Genomic DNA, 8119 nt, shown 5'->3' on the forward strand with positions numbered 1-8119 from the left:
AGTAATTATTTTTGGAGATATGTACTTTTAAAATGTCTAATTTATCGCAGTGCTTACAAATGCCAATAAAATGTGCTATACTGCTCAAAAAGACAAGGAAGATCCACACGCATTGAAAAACAAGAAACAAATATGTGAACATGGTAATGGATTCACGTATAAACATAAAAACAGGTTTTGCTTGCAGAGGAGAAAGAGAGCATTTTAGTTCTCTAGATCTACCACGAATGGCTGTTTTATACCCAGAATAAGAAGAGCCTTTTAAGGAAATATCTCCAGGAAGCACACTGGCCCTTATCACGGCCCACAGCGTGGATCGCCCACTAACCCTTCTGTGAGCATCACCGGCATCTGATGTGTTTTCACCTGCTCAGGTTCCACGGCTGCTCCCTGTGAAATGGCAGGGCTGGCCTGTGTGCTGATTGCTGGGACCAGGCAGAGAATAAGGAGGATGTGAAGAGGCTGATGGTGGCCCACCCCCAGGGTGTGGACCCAGCCCATCGCAAACCCCAGTCCTCAAAGTGGCACCTCTCACATCTGCCATGGGCGGTGGGCTGTGCCCCTTGGTCTCCCCTCCAGGCCGGACCGATGCTCCTCTTAGCCTGATTTTGCATCTCCTCCTCAGGGAACACTGAAGTCCTATTGGGACCATTTCCCCAATAGCTGCTTTGTGCAAGGGTCTCGTGAGAAGCTGACCTGTCTCTCCACAGACCTGGTTTTCCAGGCTTAGCCAGGAGCCCGGCTTGGCTCCATGAACTGCACTTGAACCCCAGAAGCCCCATTGAGTCTGCACTCCAAAGCCCTTCTCTCCTCTAAATTCCCGAAGGACCCATTGCCTGCATCCGGCTGGAGCCATCAGTCTGTTGTTCTTTGCATCTGTGGCATCTGGGCCATTGCTGGATCCACTGTAATTAAATTTTCACATATGTCTCATTTCCTCATCTAATCTGTGCTTAGCGTGGAAGGAAGGCACAACTCGTGAAATCCACACTAGGAATTCAGTCCCAGGGTGCCTGCTGAGGCCCGGCAAGTCTGTCGGCACTTCCAGCATATGTCACACCAGACACAGCCTGGAATATTTTAGCACAAGGCGAACATGTGTCCCAGAATATTCCCTGAAATACCCATTTGGAGACCACCTCCACTACTAACAAGCTGAGTGAGTGCATTCAAAGGTCTTTATCTCTCACAAGAACAAGCTGACCTGGCTGACCCTGAACCTGGTGTCAAGGCCAGTCCCACCTGGTGAAAAGTGCGCCCTGAGCTCAGGGGTGGGCACACGTGGGCTCCATCTGAGTCACAGCTTCCAGGGAGTGGCAGCAGTGCTCTTGTCCCGAACTGAAGGAATGTTCTGGTTTACTGACAGTTTCCAGAAAGGGCCGATCTCGCTTTGGGGCCAACATAGTTCCATGTGACCAGTGCCGTGGGAGCCAGAAGGGGATTCCACTCTTCCTCTCCAGCTCCCAGGCGGGCCGGCCGAGGAACTGCTGCAGGCTCCGTGTCTGACTGTCCAGAGCCCAGCCTGTCTCCCTGCTGTGCCAAAACGGAGAGGCCAGATGCCCTTTCTTCTCCAGGTAAACCAAGCTCCACACACCTGGCTTCACCGCCTCTCGAGTGCGGGGCGGGACAGGGCCCTGTGTGCTGTAGCGCGAGGAGCCGGCCTCCGCTTGCACGCCTCGCTCAGCTGCCGGGGCTCCAGCACACAGCCGCATGTCCATGCATGATTGACGACATAATGACATCTGCTCTGGCTGCAGGAGGAAGGACGGTGCAGCATAAATCACCCTGCCACTGCAAGACCAAGACTGGAATCCAGCCATTAAAATGACGACTGCCCCTTCAGGCATTACCAGGTAAGGCACCCTTCCCCTATCACATAACCTCTGCGTGAGGAGCAGAGCTGCCTTCCCTGCTCGGGGCGTTTCGAGGCCCAGGAGAGGGAAGGGGACCACTGCTTCTGGGGCACTGGGTGTGGCAGACATGGTATGTTTGTCTTTCCAGTCTAACCCTCCCAGCAAGCTGATGGGTGCAGATCTGGCTTCACAAACCGAGGGACAAGTGTTTTTGACTTCTCAAGTTGCTATGACCAAATACCATACATAGGTCGGCTTAATAAAACCAGAAATTAATTTCTCACAATTCTGGAAGCTGCAAGGCTGAGTCCAGGATATCAGCATGGCTGGGCTCCGCTAAGGGTCCTCTTTCTGGTTCATAGATGACCCCTCCTTGCTGTCCCCTCACCTGGCAGGAGGGGCAGGTGAGTCCTCGGTGCCCTTTTAATAGGGATATGGATCACACCCATGAGGGCTGCACTACTACAAACTAGTCATCTACAAAAGCCTCACCTCCAAACACCACTGCATCGGGGGGTGGATTTCAATGTGTGGCTTTTGGGGGTGTCATGATTTATATCTAGACGTCCCCTGAAGCCTTGTGTGATCATGGGAGGGGCTCTTGGGAGTCGACTGGGTCATGGGTGTGTGATTCCCTCTGTGGATCTGTCCACTGTTGAGTTCATAGTTGAATGTGATGTTGGGGTGAAGCCTGGTTGTGCTGCAGACTTCCAAGACTCAGAGAGACCACAAGGGAGGGTTTATTTGAGGTGCACATGCCGGCTCAGTGGACTGTGTCCAAATTGGCTAGGCGATGAGCAGACGGAAGTCTCAGCTTTTATGCATTTCGTTGAACAGAGTGATTTTTCTCGTGAGGGAGCAAGTGAGTTTACCAGAACAGGACAAGGTTGGACTAACTTTGTTTTGAAAGAAGGCAGCGGCTTGGGCATCATATGAGAAGGGTGTCATGAACTTGGTTTGGGGCATTGTTGTCAGTTTTATCTGTACCAGAACAAGGGGTTACAAGGCGGTGAGGGGATCCGAGGAGGGGGAACTGGCCAAGGCCGGGAAGAACTTGTTCTTCTTTGAGTCCTGCTTCAGGTGGAGGACATGAGTCACTGGGAGCGTGGCCTGGAAGGGTCTGTCTCCCTCCTCCTGCCTTGATCTCTCTCTGCCACCACGCCATGAGCTATTTCTCCTCTGCCTTGGAGGAGGTCTTCTTGCCTCGGAGCCAGGACACATGGATTGAAACCTCTACAAACTGTGCTAAAATAACCTTTCTTCCTGAGAGTTGTAGGTGTCACTATTTTGTCTCATTAACAAGAAAGTGACAGGACGTGCTCATTGCCTATCACCTAGACTTGGAGAAGTAAGAAATGTGCCTAAGGGTCCATGTGCAGTACACACAGCTCTTACCTGAGTCCTAAAATTCGGAGCCCCTTCTATCCTCAGGAGGCTAAAGTATGACAGGAAGGAGCGGGCCCAGGCTCCTGAGAAAAGTAGCCTGTGGGTGGCGCTAGTGAGAGCGGAGCTGCGCAGAGGCAGCAGGGCAGCGTGGGGAGCCCTGAGCCGGGTGCTGGGGGCCCCCCAGTGTTGGGCGGGGATGCAGGCTCCGGGAGCCTTGGAGCTCTGGGGGAGGGAGGGAGACGGCTCTGCGGCCCCAAGATGCACTCCTGGCATGCGTGTTCCGATGGGCAGCTAGGGTCTCCTTTATCTCTTTCCTCCCGCGGTGACCAGTGGAGGCTCTGCACATAGTCAGTGCTTTATAAATGTTGACAAATTTTCTGTGTGGGTCCAGGGTGGCCATCGCTCTTCCCTTTCTCTCAGGCCCACATCCCCACACCCGAGCGTGCATGCAAGGACGGGCCGAGGCCAAGTTGGCCACTCCTTTGAGCTCACTGCTCAGGCCGATTATGCCGCTGGGGACAAGACTGCGACCGCTGGGCGTGCCCTGCCCTGGCGTCGCTGAAGGCCTGGGTGACCTCAGCACGGATCCCAGCACTGACTTCCCTGCCAGTGACGGAGTCCGGTTGGGCCAAAGCGACGAGGGAGTGAGAGGCCTGATGCTAGAGGTACAAACCAAGGGGCAGACGCCAACCTACAGGCAGCAAAGCCTTCTCCCCTTCCCTTTCCTTCTTTTCATCCTTTCTCCCTTTCTCCCTTCCTCCTCCCTTCCTTTTTCCTCTCTCTCTCTCTCTCTCTCTCTCTCTCTCTCTCTCTACTGAGGGTTGAATCCAGTATCACCCTAAGCCTTTTTTGCTTTAAGTCAGGATCCTGTCATATCACTAAGTTGCCCAGCAAGGGGCTTGAACTTGCAATCCTTCTGCCTCAGCCTCCCAGAGTACTGGGATTACAGGCCTGCACCACCACGAATGTTTATGCAGTTGTCTGTTTTGTGCAGCTATAAACAAATGCCTGAGACCAGCTACCTTACGAAGAACACAGGTTTATTTCTTAGCAGTTCTGGAGGCTGGGAAGTCTGAGATGGAGGGGCCCACAGCTGCGAGGCCCCTCGTGCTGTGTCAACCGGGGGAGGGAGGGCAGCAGAGCTGGACAGATAGCAGAGGCTGGGCTCACTTCTCACACAACCGCAGAGCCCTTGGGACCTTAGCACTTAGAGAGTCATCACTTACATGGCACAGTGGCAAGGAATGGGAGTGTGGAAAAAGAATGGAAATATAATATAAAGATATCAAATTTCCAAAGCTAATAAAAGAATATTTATGTATTTTTACACAGATGACAGTTTGTCTCAAACGCTTCTATATTTATGTTCTAGTAGATATATTTTTGAAAGAGTAGTGGAACCATCTAATTTTAAAATGTCAATATTGACATTCTGTAGAAAGTTCCATCTTTTGTAATTATTTTAAATTTTTGAAGAAAATGAGCTAAATAGTCAAAACGTACAAGGGAGGAGAGATTTTAAAAACTGTTTTAGGGTGCAGGTTAGTGAAACAATGGAAGACAGGTGCGGATTATCAGATTGGAGGTACTGAAGAACCAACCCCAGAATTGCAGAGTCTCCGAGGCCTTGGCCTCCTCTTCCGCAGTGCGTCTTGTGATCCTGATGAATGTGAACAGAACGGTCAGTTTACCACCCGAGGGATAAGCAGTGCCAAAGGACCGTGGAGTATCGTGTCAGACGGGGCTGGAAACCCATGTCTTAAACAATGCGAACAGCACTCAACGAAGAAAGATCTGGCAACTCTGAAAACTCTGGTTTTCAGCCTTAGCCAGCACCTCTTCCCCTGGGCTTCTGGGAGTGGGGAGCAGGACAGGCACAGATCCCCAAGTGAGGGTGCCCACCCCGGGGCTCAGGCTGCCTTCCTGGGGGCCCACGGTGGTGACCCTGTGTTAGTCTCCACAGACCTGCCACACTGCTGTCCCAGACTCTCCTGCATCTGCTGTGGGTATGTGACACCGTGCCGGTCTCAGGGTGGACCCTCGATTTAGTCACGAAGCCTGGTTGTAACTCCAGTGGGTTGTAAGTCAAGATTATTTTTCCCAAAAGAAATAATGGAAATAGCCATAGTGATGTGTTCCAAACCTCCCAAAGCACCCCTCACTAAAAAGGTATAAAATGCACCTACTGTACCAGAAACAATTCACACTGTGCTCACCATTAAGTTGACATCTTTGGTTTGCAGGAAGGGAGGATGAAAAGGAGGCTGTTTGTTTGGAAGGAGCATCCCTTTCATAGGCACATCAGGAACCTGGCTCTCTGGGGTCCTTTCTCTCCTTGGGAGAGTCTGTAGCCCACTAGGACCTGCTTCTGGCTCACCAGGTCTCCAGCTTTTCAGAACTAAAAACCGGTCTAAGGTTGTCTGTTTCTGTCCTCCTTTAACACTGTTCTGTAGTAGGACTTGGCATTGTCATTAAGCAAGTGAATGCAGCGATTGGGCTTTTCTCTGTCTGGGTGGGTCTTCTCTACATATGTTTGTAGCTCTGTCTGTTTTTTATTTCAGAACTTTGCCGCACTGACTGTTGATACTCCCTCCTCTTCAGAAAGCTCCTCCGCTGCCATTCTCTGTTGCTCAGCCAGAAGCTGCTAAAGTTCCCCTGCAGACAGTTCCTCAACACCACCAGTGTCTACCTGCGAACATATGGATGCTGCTACAGTGACAGTGTCATCCTTTCTTCCAGGGAGATCTCAGGGCCTTTAGAGAGACAGTGGCCCAGGATTTCTCAATTAACATCACAAAGGAAAAACCCACATTTGGGTCATAACTCAAGACTTTGGTTATGAGTTAAAACTAAAATTCTGGTCATAACCCCAGTTGTTTATATGTCAGGCTGGTCATAACACGAGGGTCCACTGTACTCTGATCTGCCTGGAGCATTTGCATGGTAGTGTGGAGTCCTAGCTCACTGCCTGCCTGAACAGAGGGCTGTGGTGGGAAGGCCTGGCTTCTGAGATTTCAACAGCATGGAAACTTCGGGGATTGGGAAATCCCACAAATACTAATCTTAGCATTTGGGGATCTCAACCTTTTGTTTATGTTTTGCTTGGTTAGTCATTCATTCACCTCCCGTTTGACAGACTGTCCCTTCTGGCACAGGTTTAGGTTTCCCTTCTCGAGTGGACATAGCCTGGACGGTGGCTGAGTCTAGGCAGGGTAAAGGCTGCAGCCAGGAAGGCCCAGGACACAAAGCCTGCAAGGATGGAGCCCCTGCTCCAGAACACAGCACAATCCTCCGCCCTGCAGCCCTGGGGGCGGACTCTGCCCCAGCCGCACAGCTGGGCGAGGAATCAGACAAGAGATAGTGAAGCAGCACCTTTAATAGATATCAACCTGACAAAGTGCTTTCGGTGTTCCCAGCTGCTGTGACGCTGTCTAAGCCTTTTCCAGGCTGACAATGACTCCTTTCCATTCACACAATGTTCTTCCTCTTGCCTCTGCTCCAACCTCCCCTCATTACTGCTCCCACTCTGCAAGAAAAGGCTGAGTGCTTTTCCACAGAAACACATTTAAATCTCCCTCTCCTTCCACTCTGTCTCCTAAGAAAGTGTAGGGTGGCAACGCTTCCTACCCCAACAAATCCACTGCTTATTCTTTACACCTGCAAAGCCTCTGGCCAAGGGGGATAACTCCTGCCACCACCACTTGCAGGAAGCTTTGCTTCTCTTGCAGGCCTGAGACCACCACCTCTTGGGCGCTGTATGCTTTCCCGGGAAGTGCACAGAGCCCACAGGCCTCAGGTGGGAAAGATGCAGTCTGTTTTGATAGAGTCGTTGTCACCCAGCCAGGCAATGGTAGCATGGGTCGCAGGCGAGACCCTGACCCCCAGACGGCCCCACACCAAAGGACATCGGTTTGGCTCAAATGTTCTGTGCAAAGGCTTGGGGAGCCTTCGGGGCGGTGTGATACTGAAGTGGTAAAACACTTGCCCTGCCATGGAAAGGCCCTGGGCTCAATCTCCACTCCTGCAAGAAAATAAAACAAGCTCACACAGAACGAGTCACCTGTGCTGTGTTTATCCTAAACTGGTCAAGAACTTGAGGACTCTGCTGAGTTTTCCTGCAAAAACCACAAAGTTTCATGGGTGGGTTGGCACTCTCCTGAGCGAGGCAAAAGCTCAGTGCTGCAGTCTGTAATGAGAATCAAGGCCTGGGGCAGATTTTGGTGAAATTGGCTATTCTTTGCTCTGCCCAAAATGCAGCCCAGCGACAAGGCCTGTCAAGAATCATTTAGGAATTTGTCTTCAGAACCAGTGGCGTCTTCAGCAGGGCCGTGGCTTGAAAGTATTCTAAAAACCACAGGGAACATCTTCCCGGTGAATCACAATCTGCCTGGTACGGAGAGAAATCAATGAAATAAGCCTTGGTTCTCCCTTGGACGTTTGGGCAATTGAGATAAAAGCACTCTGTGGCTATGGTCCACATTGTTTTCGGACCTGAAGCTGAATTTGCCATTTGAATTTGTTCTGAGGCAGGAAGTGAGCGTCTGGAAAGACAAAGGAAGTGTGGGGTGTGGTGAGCAAACGAATACATTTTCTATGATTTTTCCCCAAGATTCAGTAGACCCAGGATTTGATCCCCTGGCCGAGTCCTACTAAATTCTTTTACCCTGTAACGCCTGGATTCTTTCTTCGAGTGCCAGAAGAAGTTCATTACCTACAAGGACTTCTCAGACTGCTAATGGAAACAGCCAAAGGCGAAGAACTATAAGCAGATCCCCAGAACTGCGGGCCGGGTCTCCAATCCTACTCCAGCCTGGACGTAGAATTCTTCTCCTCACACCCCACCAAAGCCAGCCCAAGAGCACTGCCTGGCATGGTCAACT

At 51.2% G+C, this 8119-nt stretch overlaps 1 long non-coding RNA gene across 1 annotated transcript; it reads left to right on the forward strand.

Moving 5' to 3' along the window:
- The first annotated feature begins 1463 nt into the window (after positions 1-1463).
- LOC104874778 lies at positions 1464-6051 on the forward strand. Its single transcript, XR_783868.2, has 4 exons — positions 1464-1574; positions 1758-1853; positions 3660-3904; positions 5801-6051. It is a non-coding gene; the product is annotated as an uncharacterized LOC104874778 (long non-coding RNA).
- Positions 6052-8119: the final 2068 nt, after the last annotated feature.

The sequence above is a fragment of the Fukomys damarensis genome, unplaced genomic scaffold (genome assembly GCF_012274545.1).
Source record: "Fukomys damarensis isolate Sample0158 unplaced genomic scaffold, DMR_v1.0_HiC HiC_scaffold_19, whole genome shotgun sequence".
Classification (NCBI taxonomy): Eukaryota; Metazoa; Chordata; class Mammalia; order Rodentia; family Bathyergidae; genus Fukomys; species Fukomys damarensis.